Genomic DNA, 15,419 nt, shown 5'->3' on the forward strand with positions numbered 1-15,419 from the left:
GAAAAGAGTTTAATCTTTGAGATCCCAGAGATAACTAAAGACAATAAGATGTATTTCCGCTACACAGATGATTTATTCATTATGTGACAAGGGGGAGATAGAAAGTTTGATGGATCTGGAGACACAGCAGAATTGCTTCAGAGAGTCCAATCCAGTTCACGCTAACCTAGGATTTTTTTAAAAAAATTAGTTTTTTGGACATAGTCATCAAATCGGAGAAGGGAAAGCTGAGTACATCTCTGTACTCAAAACCGACTGATCGCAGTACTTTATTGCATTGTAACAGTTTTCACCCCTTATTCTCAGTTCGTTCCAGTTTGCAGATGTAACAATAACAGGGATGAAACTGTCCAACAACCTGACTCCATGGTTTCCAAATTCTTGATGAGCGGTTACCCACTAAATGAGCTCCTGAAGGCCAAAGAGTAAGCGCTGTCTTTAGATGGAGAACAATTATTAGCCTCAAGACAAAAAGACACAACTAAAAAGAGAATACCATGGGTTCATGAACTTGACACTAAAAGTAAGTACACAAATAAAAAGGCTAAAAACCTATGGTCCATGGTCACCACAGACCCCGAACTGAAATGTCTACATAAAACAACATTGTTGCCTAGTTATACGAGGGGCAGGAATATGAAGGACTCAGTAGTGAAGACAGAGGTCACTGGTTTTGGGAAAGATAAACCAAAAAACTTTTTAAGCCGCAAAGACAGTCACTATAAATGCTGAGGCTGCACTCCCTGTACATATCTATATATTATAGATACAGTGTTACATCTATATTCAGGTAGAAGATATAAAATCAATTGGCCTCTAACCTGCAGCTCTAATTTTGTCATCTATGTAATTTTGTGCCCATGTGGCCTATAATACATCGGTAAAACTGATTGATCATTGATCATGTACCCAAGTCTCTCAGAGGTGGAGATAGGGGTAAGAGGTTACTACAACTTGAGTAATGATGGATACATTGATTAGACACTTTCACCTACAGGTCTCACTGAATCTTTAGGTTTGATTCATTTTGTGTGAACTACTATGAGCTCACTATAGCTGTAGTTTAGTTACAACAAGCCAGGTCTTTGTGATGCATAAAAAACATTTTTTCCGTTTAATGTATGAGCTCTGTGGGTTTTTTTACATGTATTTTTACATTTATTCCACTAGATGGCAGTATTACACCAATCTGTGCTACACACTGTTACCAGCTTTCCTCTGACTACTGACTCTCGGTAAGTGACAGGTCCGTACATTTATTCCACTAGATGGCAGTATTACACCAATCTGTGCTACACACTGTTACCAGCTTTCCACTGACTCCTGACTCTCAGTAAGTGACAGGTCCGTACATTTATTCCACTAGATGGCAGTATTACACCAATCTGTGCTACACACTGTTACCAGCTTTCCTCTGACTACTGACTCTCAGTAAGTGACAGGTCCGTACATTTATTCCACTAGATGGCAGTATTACACCAATCTGTGCTACACACTGTTACCAGCTTTCCTCTGACTACTGACTCTCAGTAAGTGACAGGTCCGTACATTTATTCCACTAGATGGCAGTATTACACCAATCTGTGCTACACACTGTTACCAGCTTTCCTCTGACTACTGACTCTCAGTAAGTGACAGGTCCGTACATTTATTCCACTAGATGGCAGTATTACACCAATCTGTGCTACACACTGTTACCAGCTTTCCTCTGACTACTGACTCTCAGTAAGTGACAGGTCCGTACATTTATTCCACTAGATGGCAGTATTACACCAATCTGTGCTACACACTGTTACCAGCTTTCCTCTGACTACTGACTCTCAGTAAGTGACAGGTCCGTACATTTATTCCACTAGATGGCAGTATTACACCAATCTGTGCTACACACTGTTACCAGCTTTCCTCTGACTACTGACTCTCAGTAAGGTCCGTACATTTATTCCACTAGATGGCAGTATTACACCAATCTGTGCTACACACTGTTACCAGCTTTCCTCTGACTACTGACTCTCAGTAAGGTCCGTACATTTATTCCACTAGATGGCAGTATTACACCAATCTGTGCTATACACTGTTACCAGCTTTCCACTGACTACTGACTCTCAGTAAGTCACAGGTCCGTACATTTATTCCACTAGATGGCAGTATTACACCAATCTGTGCTACACACTGTTACCAGCTTTCCTCTGACTACTGACTCTCAGTAAGTGACAGGTCCGTACATTTATTCCACTAGATGGCAGTATTACACCAATCTGTGCTACACACTGTTACCAGCTTTCCACTGACTCCTGACTCTCAGTAAGTGACAGGTCCGTACATTTATTCCACTAGATGGCAGTATTACACCAATCTGTGCTACACACTGTTACCAGCTTTCCACTGACTACTGACTCTCAGTAAGTGACAGGTCCGTACATTTATTCCACTAGATGGCAGTATTACACCAATCTGTGCTACACACTGTTACCAGCTTTCCTCTGACTACTGACTCTCAGTAAGTGACAGGTCCGTACATTTATTCCACTAGATGGCAGTATTACACCAATCTGTGCTACACACTGTTACCAGCTTTCCTCTGACTACTGACTCTCAGTAAGTGACAGGTCCGTACATTTATTCCACTAGATGGCAGTATTACACCAATCTGTGCTACACACTGTTACCAGCTTTCCTCTGACTACTGACTCTCAGTAAGTGACAGGTCCGTACATTTATTCCACTAGATGGCAGTATTACACCAATCTGTGCTACACACTGTTACCAGCTTTCCACTGACTACTGACTCTCAGTAAGTGACAGGTCCGTACATTTATTCCACTAGATGGCAGTATTACACCAATCTGTGCTACACACTGTTACCAGCTTTCCTCTGACTCCTGACTCTCAGTAAGTGACAGGTCCGTACATTTATTCCACTAGATGGCAGTATTACACCAATCTGTGCTACACACTGTTACCAGCTTTCCTCTGACTACTGACTCTCGGTAAGTGACAGGTCCGTACATTTATTCCACTAGATGGCAGTATTACACCAATCTGTGCTACACACTGTTACCAGCTTTCCTCTGACTACTGACTCTCGGTAAGTGACAGGTCCGTACATTTATTCCACTAGATGGCAGTATTACACCAATCTGTGCTACACACTGTTACCAGCTTTCCACTGACTCCTGACTCTCAGTAAGTGACAGGTCCGTACATTTATTCCACTAGATGGCAGTATTACACCAATCTGTGCTACACACTGTTACCAGCTTTCCACTGACTACTGACTCTCAGTAAGTGACAGGTCCGTACATTTATTCCACTAGATGGCAGTATTACACCAATCTGTGCTACACACTGTTACCAGCTTTCCTCTGACTCCTGACTCTCAGTAAGTGACAGGTCCGTACATTTATTCCACTAGATGGCAGTATTACACCAATCTGTGCTACACACTGTTACCAGCTTTCCACTGACTACTGACTCTCAGTAAGTGACAGGTCCGTACATTTATTCCACTAGATGGCAGTATTACACCAATCTGTGCTACACACTGTTACCAGCTTTCCTCTGACTACTGACTCTCAGTAAGTGACAGGTCCGTACATTTATTCCACTAGATGGCAGTATTACACCAATCTGTGCTACACACTGTTACTAGCTTTCCACTGACTACTGACTCTCAGTAAGTGACAGGTCCGTACATTTATTCCACTAGATGGCAGTATTACACCAATCTGTGCTACACACTGTTACCAGCTTTCCTCTGACTACTGACTCTCAGTAAGTGACCGGTCCGTACATTTATTCCACTAGATGGCAGTATTACACCAATCTGTGCTACACACTGTTACCAGCTTTCCTCTGACTACTGACTCTCAGTAAGGTCCGTACATTTATTCCACTAGATGGCAGTATTACACCAATCTGTGCTACACACTGTTACCAGCTTTCCACTGACTACTGACTCTCAGTAAGTCACAGGTCCGTACATTTATTCCACTAGATGGCAGTATTACACCAATCTGTGCTACACACTGTTACCAGCTTTCCTCTGACTACTGACTCTCAGTAAGTGACAGGTCCGTACATTTATTCCACTAGATGGCAGTATTACACCAATCTGTGCTACACACTGTTACCAGCTTTCCACTGACTCCTGACTCTCAGTAAGTGACAGGTCCGTACATTTATTCCACTAGATGGCAGTATTACACCAATCTGTGCTACACACTGTTACCAGCTTTCCACTGACTACTGACTCTCAGTAAGTGACAGGTCCGTACATTTATTCCACTAGATGGCAGTATTACACCAATCTGTGCTACACACTGTTACCAGCTTTCCTCTGACTACTGACTCTCAGTAAGTGACAGGTCCGTACATTTATTCCACTAGATGGCAGTATTACACCAATCTGTGCTACACACTGTTACCAGCTTTCCTCTGACTACTGACTCTCAGTAAGTGACAGGTCCGTACATTTATTCCACTAGATGGCAGTATTACACCAATCTGTGCTACACACTGTTACCAGCTTTCCTCTGACTACTGACTCTCAGTAAGTGACAGGTCCGTACATTTATTCCACTAGATGGCAGTATTACACCAATCTGTGCTACACACTGTTACCAGCTTTCCACTGACTACTGACTCTCAGTAAGTGACAGGTCCGTACATTTATTCCACTAGATGGCAGTATTACACCAATCTGTGCTACACACTGTTACCAGCTTTCCTCTGACTCCTGACTCTCAGTAAGTGACAGGTCCGTACATTTATTCCACTAGATGGCAGTATTACACCAATCTGTGCTACACACTGTTACCAGCTTTCCTCTGACTACTGACTCTCAGTAAGTGACAGGTCCGTACATTTATTCCACTAGATGGCAGTATTACACCAATCTGTGCTACACACTGTTACTAGCTTTCCACTGACTACTGACTCTCAGTAAGTGACAGGTCCGTACATTTATTCCACTAGATGGCAGTATTACACCAATCTGTGCTACACACTGTTACCAGCTTTCCTCTGACTACTGACTCTCAGTAAGTGACAGGTCCGTACATTTATTCCACTAGATGGCAGTATTACACCAATCTGTGCTACACACTGTTACCAGCTTTCCTCTGACTACTGACTCTCAGTAAGGTCCGTACATTTATTCCACTAGATGGCAGTATTACACCAATCTGTGCTACACACTGTTACCAGCTTTCCTCTGACTACTGACTCTCAGTAAGGTCCGTACATTTATTCCACTAGATGGCAGTATTACACCAATCTGTGCTATACACTGTTACCAGCTTTCCACTGACTACTGACTCTCAGTAAGTGACAGGTCCGTACATTTATTCCACTAGATGGCAGTATTACACCAATCTGTGCTACACACTGTTACCAGCTTTCCTCTGACTACTGACTCTCAGTAAGTGACAGGTCCGTACATTTATTCCACTAGATGGCAGTATTACACCAATCTGTGCTACACACTGTTACCAGCTTTCCTCTGACTACTGACTCTCAGTAAGTGACAGGTCCGTACATTTATTCCACTAGATGGCAGTATTACACCAATCTGTGCTACACACTGTTACCAGCTTTCCACTGACTACTGACTCTCAGTAAGTGACAGGTCCGTACATTTATTCCACTAGATGGCAGTATTACACCAATCTGTGCTACACACTGTTACCAGCTTTCCACTGACTACTGACTCTCAGTAAGTGACAGGTCCGTACATTTATTCCACTAGATGGCAGTATTACACCAATCTGTGCTACACACTGTTACCAGCTTTCCTCTGACTACTGACTCTCAGTAAGTGACAGGTACGTACATTTATTCCACTAGATGGCAGTATTACACCAATCTGTGCTACACACTGTTACCAGCTTTCCACTGACGTACTGACTCTCAGTAAGTGACAGGTCCGTACATTTATTCCACTAGATGGCAGTATTACACCAATCTGTGCTACACACTGTTACCAGCTTTCCTCTGACTACTGACTCTCAGTAAGTGACAGGTCCGTACATTTATTCCACTAGATGGCAGTATTACACCAATCTGTGCTACACACTGTTACCAGCTTTCCTCTGACTACTGACTCTCAGTAAGTGACAGGTCCGTACATTTATTCCACTAGATGGCAGTATTACACCAATCTGTGCTACACACTGCTACCAGCTTTCCACTGACTACTGACTCTCAGTAAGTGACAGGTCCGTACATTTATTCCACTAGATGGCAGTATTACACCAATCTGTGCTACACACTGTTACCAGCTTTCCACTGACTACTGACTCTCAGTAAGGTCCGTACATTTATTCCACTAGATGGCAGTATTACACCAATCTGTGCTATACACTGTTACCAGCTTTCCTCTGACTACTGACTCTCAGTAAGGTCCGTACATCTAATTGTAGATTCATGAGATTACATGATGGTAGATTTCTCTACAGGCTACAGGGTAGCCATGTATATAATCATATATATTTTAATGAATAATGAGTCTATGCACCATGGTGTTTTACACATGGATTACTATGCTTCACCTGACGTTGTGATCAGGTTTCCACGACACCATTGCCCTGCCGGATGACGTCACTTCCGGTTTCGCTGAGCTGCCGCGACCGGAAGCGCGGCTTCAGGACGGCAGCCAGGTGAACAAGGTCTGATATTGAGGGATGGGGGTTAGTGTCATCACATATTATTTATTTAAGATTTGGTTTTTTTGCACATTGCTTGAGATGTTGTCCTGAGGAAGGTGCGGAAGACCCTGAAACGTCGACTCACAATAAAAATCCCTCTGGGTATTGGATTTCTCAGCCTCTGAGTGTCGCCTTTGTATATGGATTCTATAATTTGGGGGTACTGACCCCAAAGGAGGGCACCGGAGCAAGTTGTGGCTGAATGTCTATCTAAATTCACGTATGGAGTGCCGGAGTGTTCGGAATTACAATGTGTGTGATGAGTGATATCGTCAGCGGCGGGGATGCGGACATCGGTGAGTGTCGACCACGATGAATGATGGCGCAGGGGAGGGGTAGCGGGGCCATGGCATCGTTAACGATATCCCCACATTTGGCTGCATGTAGAGCTGACTGGGGATATATTGTTAACGACCCGCGGGAGCACGCATCTTCAATCAGCCGGTGCATACACACTGGACGATATGAACGATAGATTGTTGAATAATATCGTTATCGTTCCCTTTTATCGTCCATTGTGTACAGGCCTTAACACTGCACTGATGAGCCTCGCCACACTTACATTTCCCAGATGCAGCGCACCGGAGGTTAAAGTGCCTAGCGTCACAGCTGTCAGACTTAAGCGCTGTGCCGCACACTTGGCTAAAACATTCTGAAATCTACATATACAGTACATGGCGCCTAGTGACGATAGTTCATAAGAAAATGGATCTGCAGCACAAAGACTTTACACCCTCAGTACCATGGCGGCCACCTCGACCAGGTGGGCCGGGTTGTCCAGCGCTTTTGTCACCTGCCTGTGTCCAGCTCTCAGCTCTCCTGTGTCCATTGCTTCTACCATCAATCTGGACATTTTGTGTTACTCTTTGTAGCACGACCATCATCAGCCTGAAGTTATCGGTACTATACTACTCCTGTTGAACCTGTGGCCCAGTCTCCTGTGCTCGATACTTCCAGTGAACCTTCAAGCCTATTAGTTACATTATCAACTGGCTACTTCCCCCCCCCATTCCACATCTGTGAATTCCTGGAGCTTCCCTTTGCACCTCTGCCTCTCTTGTCTGCCAGTATACATTGGACTGTCCACCAGCTTCTGAGATGGACTCTCTTACACTGGCCATCTGTGGTACCATCCATGTTGGCGGTTCGTTCTCTTGGTTCTATCTGTTGGTAGTTGAGGTTCTGTGCTGAGTTGCCAGTGGTTTGGCCGGACCTGTTTTCTAGGGGTGTGGGCTTCAGCTTTGTGTCCCTTTTTTTAGGTTGCCCAAACCTGGTTCCTGGGGAAGTGCCTTAATTATCAGTCTCCTCTAGTCCTGCTCATAGGTTTTTGAGTCTCCAGTTCTTAGTAGGAGATTCCAACTCCATTGTCCTCGGTTTCGGGTCTGGAGCAGAGTTCCTCTCATTGGTTCCAGGGGCTGTCTAGAGGTTTCCAGTTTTCTGGTTCAACACCAATTGTGTTTCAGAGTTGTTCCTTGGTCCACCCTAGTTTATGAGCAGAACTCTTATTTAGCCACAAAGTTTTTCTCTACTTCTCGTCAGTCCAGCCTAAGGGCCCTGTGACAGTCACAATGTGATATGTAATGTCATAGTTTCCAAATTAGAGGTCTTGTATCCAGACACTCTGCCATAATACTCAATGGTTTTACAGAGACTCGGGAGGGTAGATGGTGGGTGAAGGAGGATGTTGGGTAAGATTTTGTCATTCAGTTTAAGATCGTTGTTTACGAGGGAGATTGGCCTTTAGCTGGCACAGTTTTGGAGATCTTTCCCCTCCTTTTGGATAATGGCAATCCAGGCTTCAAACATGGCAGCAGGGAAGGGTGAGCCCTAGAGAACCCCTTTAAACAAGAAGTGGAGGTGGGGAGTAATGTGTCAGCAGATATATTTTGTAGTATGGCCGCTGAAATGCCCCCAGGGCCAGGAGACTTTTCTTATTTTTGATCTTTGATGACCAGGGTCATTTCTTCAGTCCAGATTTCGGCACTGAGTTGTGTAGCAACTACCTGGGAGAGTCATATGCACGGGTGAGGATGTCCTAATGGCTATAAGGTCCCAGCTAGAGTCTCTGGATCAAGTCTGGAAGCAAGAAGGTTATCAGCCTTGTAACTTTTTTCATAGAATGTTCGATTCATCCACTTACATTTGTGGGTTGTTTTCTCAGACACGGTCAGGTTTAGTTCTCTCCTGACAACTCTGAATTCTTGAAGGATGGCTGGGTCAAGGGTCATTCTCTTTTACGTAGAGGTAGATACAACGGTGAATGGGTACTCTGCTGTTATTTGTGGGAGAAGTTTTAGAACCACACACTCTATACTTCCTTGTGTGCACTGGCACAAGGGTTGGACTAATTTAGGATTACATTGCACTATGTTGTTCTCATGTTTTTATTATTGAATGATCAGCCCGTACATTTGTGAGAATACAACTTACAGCATTTAGAAGGAGTCGCTGCAAATAAATGATATCAGGGAGGGGTGTAGCCAGGTCCGGTGCTAGGGTGTTCAGTGCCCCCGTTGGAAACTATAAATTTGTGCCCTCTCGCCCTGCTTTTATGAAAGGACAGTGTGCACCTTCAGCACGTACCACAAAAAAAGTGTGGTCTCACAAGGAATGGGCGTGGCTACACAATAGTACCCCCAATTCAAATTAGTCCACACAGTAGCACAATCTTATTCACAATACACTGCACTGACGTTTCATGGGCGTGCATAAATTAGCCACTGCTATGGCATACGCAGATTGAGTACTCACTGCGTGCAACGAGGCTTACAGTTTCTGTGTAGGGTCTAACCTGCTGTAATTGTGTGTGTGTGAGGGGCCGATGTCCATCGATGTTACCGATGTTTACGCTGTATCGCGAGGTAGGACGGATGTGAGAAAGCAGAAGTGTGCGTCATTAGCAAGCATTAGCATGTTTTCGCAACTTCACTCCGTTGGTAATTGCCTCTGCGATCGCAGTTGCGATCCTTGCTTAATCAGGCCCTTTCTACGAAAGCAGATTGCAGCACTGTCTAGCTTGGGTGGAGTTAATTTTAAAGTAAAGGTTACAGCTAGATAATGCAGAGTGTGTTGTAGTGACCCCCAGATAATATAGAGAGCATCGCAGTGATCACCAGATAATGCAGAGAGTGTTGCAGTGATCGTTAGACCACCATATAGGGCAGGGACCATCCCAGTGACCACCATATAGTGCAGGAACCATCCCAATGACCACCATACATAGTGCAGGGACCATCCCAATGACCACCATATAGTGCAGGGACCATCCCAATGACCACCATATAGTGCAGGGACCATCCCAATGACCACCATATAGTGCAGGGACCATCCCAATGACCACCATATAGTTCAGGGACCATCCCAGTGACCACCATATAGTGCAGGGACCATCCCAGTGACCACCATATAGTGCAGGGACCATCCCAATGACCACCATATAGTGCAGGGACCATACCAGTGACCACCATATGGTGCAGAGAACATCTCAGTGACCACCATATAGTGCAGGGACCATCCCAGTGACCACCATATAGTGCAGGGACCATCCCAGTGACCACCATATAGTGCAGGGACCATCCCAATGACAACCATATAGTGCAGGGACCATACCAGTGACCACCATATGGTGCAGAGAACATCTCAGTGACCACCATATGGTGCAGGGACCATCCCAGTGACCACCATATAGTGCAGGGACCATCCCAGTGACCACCATATAGTGCAGGGACCATCCCAATGACCACTATATAGTGCAGGGACCATACCAGTGACCACCATATGGTGCAGAGAACATCTCAGTGACCACCATATAGTGCAGGGACCATCCCAGTGACCACCATATAGTGCAGGGACCATCCCAGTGACCACCATATAGTGCAGGGACCATCCCAATGACCACCATATAGTGCAGGGACCATACCAGTGACCACCATATGGTGCAGAGAACATCTCAGTGACCACCATATAGTGCAGGGACCATCCCAGTGACCACCATATAGTGCAGGGACCATCCCAGTGACCACCATATAGTGCAGGGACCATCCCAATGACCACCATATAGTGCAGGGACCATACCAGTGACCACCATATGGTGCAGAGAACATCTCAGTGACTGCCAGATAATGCAGAGAGCATAACAGTGAATGCCGGATAATGCAGAGACCATTATTGACCCTCATATAACATGTAATATGAATACACCTCTCACACAGACACAGTAATTATAATACCCATGCACCCACATTAATACACTAGCCCCAGCACAGACAGTATTAACCCCTTAAGTAAAAAACAAATACACCCCTCCCCATTGCAAAAGAATACCATCCTCCTAGATGACATTTAAAGATTTTCACCCCTCCTTTAGCACTTACTTACCTGTCCAGAAGAAGGAAGTGTCTGGTCCCTGCGGAGCTTCAGGGCACAGGAAAATAATTCAAAGACAGGATAGACTGGGAAAAGGGAGGAGACTCAGAGCAAAGTGGGTGGGCTCTTGGCAAGGGACAGGAGGGAGTAGATTAGAAAAGTCAGTTGAGGGGCGGGATCGGGGGTGAGGGATGGGATCTTAGCCAGGAGGTAGTAGATCAGAATAGTCACAAAGGACATAAGAGGGGGCGGGGACTCGGTGTGAGAGGCGGGGTCTTGGCTAGGGACAGGAGGTAAATAGATTTAGTAGAATAGAGTCAGAGTAGTGACAATCAGGAGGGGGCGGAGACTCGTGGTGACAGGGGACAGTCAGGGAGTCGCAGTAGGGTCAATAGGACAGAGACTACAGTCAGGGTAAAGTATAGGATAGGAGGTGGTGGAGACCTCAGGCAGCAGGGAGGGAGGGATCCCATTCTCTGGGGCATCCCCCCCTGAGAGCAGCACAGGCAACCGTACAGAGGACTCCCGATCAGCAAGGGGGTGGGACTGTGTGAGGAGCCAATCAGGCTAGATCGCTCTTCTCTGCAGCAGGCTTCCACCGCCTGTCATACAGCGTGACAGCCGCAGCTGCAGCCTGCTGCAACCACTGACTCAGCAGCAGCTGCAGGGAGAGCGCCTCTCCAGCCTGGCTCCTCCCTGCAGTGCAAGAAATGCTGAGCGGGTTGCGCCCGGGCCCTGGGCGGAGCAGGGGCAGGCTGAGGTACTGGCTGCAGCGTGGAGCCAGGCGACCAACCTGCGCTTCCACTACCCCCTGGGACAGCGGACCGCAGCAGAGCGGTAGCGCTGCGGCGTCCCAGGGGTTAAATGCATGCCAGGGGAGCGCGCCTTCCCTGTCTCACAGCCGGCGCCTCCCCCGCTGCACACAGCCCTCTCTGCATGCTGCCGACTGGTCCTGTGGCAGCGCTCCTCCCCCAGGCCAGCCTCCTCTCTGCTCCTCGGCGGCCATCTTCTCCAGAACGCATGGTGAACGCTGCTGGAAGCGCTGGACAGAAGCATCGTGGTCTGGGTCCCCCCGCATACCTCTCCTCCGCTGTGGCTCAGGTCTGTGTATGCAGCGCTGTGTCCTACCAGGCCCTGTGTCTGTGTAGTTGAGTAATCAGCGCTGTTAGTGCAGGAATTGTTATTTCTCTGCATTGTATGTGACTGTGCTAGCGCTGCTGCCTGTAACTTTTCTTCTCTAAACTGTCAGCTTTATTACTGTCCCTGTTCTTCTGCTAAAGCCCTTGCGGTGCGGTGCGGTGCTGCAGGGTGGTCTCTCGTCTATTTAATACTTAATTGGTGAGAGAGGTCACATACGTGGTGCCATCATGTCTGAAAGTGATTTTCCCCTCCGGCTACAGTGTACCACGTGCAAAGTACCGTTAGCGGAGGGGGAGGGTAGCGCGGAGGGCCTTTGCCGGCAGTGTTTGTCCATGGCGCGGCCTATTACGGTTACAGCACCGGTACAGGAGCCGCCCTGGGCTTGTTTCGCTCAGGCGTTAACAGCTTTAGTGGGCCAGTTAGCTCCGCAGCCCGCGTTTACTCCGAGGGGTTTGTCCCAGCAGTCTGTGGTGTCGTCACCCATGCAGGGGTTCCCACGACAATTGGTGGTACCCCACAGTCTCCCTATTTCCCCGCTCCCGGGTTCTCAGGAGCCAGCGTGGGTTAACTCCCTGACGAGTTCTGTACAGCACTTGTCGGATGTGTTGCAAGGGGAGTCTGTGATGCGGCCTCATAAAAGGCCGGTGGCGTCTCTGTCCGCTCCTTATGAGGATGACGAAGGGACGTCTGATGATGGGGAGATTCTTGATCCTTACGATCAGGAACCTCTCCATACTAAGGACGCTGATGCTAAGTCCAAAGTATATATTCCTGGACTTATTCGGGCGGTCCGCACAGCCTTGGTGATTGAGGACGAAGTTCCCCCAGCGGCTAAATCTAAGTATGCCTTTTTCAAAGATGTGAAGGGCGATGCCACAGTCTTTCCTCTTTCGGGTCAGTTGGTGGACCATTTAGAGGAGGCGTGGAAACAACCTGGCAAAAGATACCAGCCGCAGAGACGCCTGGCGGTGGCTTATCCGTTCGCGGATAATTATTTTGCTAAGTGGGAATCCCCTCCACAGATGGATTCTCACGTGACCCGTCTTGTCCGTAGTGCCACATTGCCGATGCCATCCATGTCCTCCCTTAAGGATGCTACGGACCGCAAGGTAGAAATCTGCCTGAAGTCCGCTTATTCCCTTGCAGGGGGGGCAGCACGGCCGGCTATGGCCATTTGCTGGGTTGCCAGAGCGATGGAGCGCTGGGCGGATTCATTAGAGGCTTCTTTTGAATCCGACTGTCCGGCCGAACAGGCGGAGTTGATTGGCAATCTCCGTGATTCGGCCACCTACATCAACGAGGCGGCTCTAGACATTAGTACTCTGGTGTCTAGAATTTCTTCAGCAGCGGTAGCTGCTCGTCGCACCTTGTGGCTGCGATCCTGGAAGGCGGACGCAGATTCCAAGAAAGGTCTGGAAGCGTTGCCGTTTACTGGAGAAGTTCTCTTCGGTCCGGATCTGGATAAGATTGTGGCCACGCTGGCGGCAGCCAAATCTGCTTGTCTCCCGTCGGCCGCTGCTCCTTCTGGTTCGGGACCATCGTCCTTTCGGTCATCTAGGGCCCAGGGCAGGCCCAAACCACAGTCGTTTCCTCGACAGGCTGGCCCTAAGAAATCGGTCAAGCCCCGGAAGCAGGCATGGAGTACCAGACGTCCGGCCCCCAAGCCAGATGACAAGCCTGCGGCCTGACGGTCCGGGCCTCCCTTTGGGGGATCCCAGGGTGGGAGGCCGCCTGCTACAGTTCGCCCAGTGTTGGTCGACCACTACGACAGACACTTGGGTTCTGGAGGTGGTTTCCCACGGATACGCCCTCTCCTTCCGGCACAGACCCCCGGCTCGCTTCTTCACCACGGGTCTCCCATCAGACCGGAACAAGGCTACGGAGCTGCGGAAGGTATTGCACACTATGCTCCAGGATGGAGTTATAGTGGCGGTTCCATTCTCCCAGAGGGGCCAGGGTTTCTATTCAAATCTATTTTTGGTACAGAAACCCAATGGGTCATATCGTCCGATTCTCAACCTCAAAGCACTCAACAAGTCTTTGCGGGTCCCGAAGTTTCGGATGGAGACCCTACGGTCCATCATTCTGGCGCTGGAACCTGGGGACTACTTGGTGTCATTGGACATACAGGACGCTTACCTGCATGTCCCTATTCTTTGGCGCCATCAACAGTTCCTCAGGTTTGCAATCCGCAGCGACCACTTCCAGTTTCGGGCGTTACCTTTTGGCCTGGCAACAGCACCACGTGTTTTCACCAAGGTGATGGCGGTCATGGCGGCTTCTCTGCGGCTGCAGGGAGTCCGCATGTTGCCGTATTTGGACGACCTGTTATTGGTGGCAGGATCTCCAGAGCTCCTGTTACGCCACTTGGACCTGACCATTGCACTGCTGCAACGGCACGGCTGGCTAATCAACTGGCAGAAGTCCACTCTAATCCCGTCTCGGAGGATTCTGCATCTTGGAGCCTTATTGGACTTGGGACAGCAAAGGATCTTCGTGACGGAGGACAAGATCTCTGCTTTACAGTCAAGGGTGCGCAGTTGCCTGCACAGCCGCCGGGTGTCCTTACACTCGGCGATGAGGTTACTGGGCTCCATGGTGTCGGTGTTCGACATGGTGGAATACGCCCAGTTTCACTCCAGACCTCTGCAGTACCTGATCCTGTCTAAGTGGAACGGGCTGACTCAGTCTTTGAAGTCCCAGACGATTGTGCTCACCCAGGAGGTTCGCCTGTCCCTTGCGTGGTGGTTACAGACGACCCACCTCAACAAGGAACGTCCGTTCTGGGTTCCAAATTGGGTCCTGTTGACAACGGACGCCAGTCTTCGGGGCTGGGGAGCAGTTTCGGGTCCACACTTGTTCCAGGGCAGGTGGACGCCGACAGAAGCGGAGCTTCCAATAAATATCTTGGAACTCCGTGCGGTCTTCAATGCTCTCCAGCAGGCACAGCGGTTTCTCCAGGGTCGCCCGGTGCAGGTCCAGTCGGACAACGCTACCACCGTGGCCTACATAAACAGGCAAGGAGGAACTCGCAGTCGGGCGGCTCTCGTAGAGGTCTCTCGGATCCTGGTTTGGGCGGAGCGCAATCTTCCGGCCATATCAGCGGTCTTCATCCCGGGAGTGCTAAATTGGGAGGCGGACTTTCTAAGTCGCCAGGATGTTCATCCGGGGGAATGGTCCCTGCACCCGGACGTTTTTCAACTACTGGTG

Source organism: Taudactylus pleione, unplaced genomic scaffold (assembly GCF_031769625.1).
Source record: "Taudactylus pleione unplaced genomic scaffold, aTauple2 ptg001472l, whole genome shotgun sequence".
NCBI lineage: Eukaryota > Metazoa > Chordata > Amphibia > Anura > Myobatrachidae > Taudactylus > Taudactylus pleione.